Source organism: Sinocyclocheilus rhinocerous, unplaced genomic scaffold (assembly GCF_001515625.1).
Source record: "Sinocyclocheilus rhinocerous isolate Xijiao unplaced genomic scaffold, SAMN03320098_v1.1 scaffold1083, whole genome shotgun sequence".
Lineage (NCBI taxonomy): Eukaryota > Metazoa > Chordata > Actinopteri > Cypriniformes > Cyprinidae > Sinocyclocheilus > Sinocyclocheilus rhinocerous.
This window is the reverse complement of record NW_015639508.1, coordinates 316,628-318,343: the sequence shown is the minus strand read 5'-3', so window position 1 is coordinate 318,343 and position 1,716 is coordinate 316,628.

Here is a 1,716-nt window from a genome sequence, read left to right as displayed (position 1 = left end):
ATTAGATGTGTTTACATGGACCCTACTAATCCGATCGTAATAGGACTAGAAGCAGAATCAGAATAAAAAAAGTCACATGTAACCACGTCAATCGGATTGAATTGGCCAGATCCGACTAAAATTTAGATTGGATTGTAAGGGGTGGCTTATTCCTTTTGTAATCTGAGCGAGAGGACATGTAAATACTTGATCGGATTGAAAACCGAAACTGGAAAGTACTGCACATGTACAGTGGCGTAGAAATAGCATAATGACGTATGACACGCGGAACGAGCTGTTCTTCCTGGTGAATAAAGTGTCATAAATGAGTGCCCACTCCAGTCATTATAAAACTCCCCTTTCACTCAACGTCTGTGAAGTGGAGCAGGACAACGTCCCACCAGTCCTTGTTTAAGATCCCACTCCATGCTTCCCGAGCACTCCTTTCCATCTGGTGTGATCTTGGCCGACGCAAGCATTGAAGTCTCCTAACAGGATCAACTTGTTGCTGGCTGGTACCGAGTGCAGAATGAAACTGACGTCGGCGTAAAAGTGCTCAATTGTCTCCTTTGCGCTGGTTAGTGTGGGGGCGTATGCGCTGATAACTGTCGCGTACCGCTTGTCATTGAGAGGTAGGCGGATCTTCATGAGCCTCTCGTTGATTACCACAGGGAGGTCAGGAAGGTTCTTTAGCAGGCTGGTCTTGATGGCCAATCCAACGCCGTGGATCCTATCTTCAGTCTGGCTGTACTTTTCCTTTCCAGAAGAACCTATATCCACTGGTAAGCTCTGTGAGAGATCCTTCGTCAGGGGGGTGTGTTTCACTGAGGGCTGCTGTGTCAAAGTTGTAGCGGGCTAGATCTTTTGCAATGAGTGCCATTCTCCTTTCTGGTCTTGCAGTATCTTCTCTGTCCAAAAGTGTTCTGACATTCCATGCTCCCAGTAGGAGATTCTTTTTTTGAATTCTGTTTTTGTTTCGACCGCTTAATGGATGATCTGCCAACCGTGGTTTTCTGGCCAGATGTATGTAGGGCAGGCAATGTTTGGGCCACCTTTTCTAGGCACCTCCCTTTTCAAGGGTGAGCAGTGCTGTCCTGAAAAGGGCTGCTCAGTCGCCCAGGATGCTGCCGGACTTCTCCCCTGCCCCGGGTTAGGAGCCGAACAACCACTTGTCCATGGGCATTGTGACTACAACTGCCAGTGGTCACCTCCACCTGTTGTGTCGCCACTCCCCCATCGCCATAGGACTTGTGGAGGGATAAACGGACGGAGTTGAGAGATGAGTTTGCGCAAAGAAACCTGTGCATGAGGGAGATTAAAGTGGAAGAGCCTGTGCACAGAGACAGTCTCACACTCTCGGCATCAGAAGCCTTGATCCATTGGCAGGAAGAGTCGTTACTTCTGGAGACTTTGTCAGCTGCATTGGATGACTGTGCTTTCTTCCGTGCTCTGACACGCCCTTTGCACTCCACAGTGCTTTGCTGCTCTGCCTTCCTGACCGTTGAAGCTTACTGGTGCTTTCTTCTGATCAGTCTGCCGAGAGCAGTCTTCACATGCTGGGTGAGCAAAGCCCTAAATCACCGGGGGTCTGTGACCCGACGGCTACCCTCAACCTGGTTCAGCCAGCCTGTCGAAGCTGTTGCCCGGGGTGTGGCCGTTGCACATGCTACAGCTACTGGGAGCCACAGGTGAGGGCTGGGTGACCGGTGATGACCAAAGGTGAGCGAGCTGCTCTAT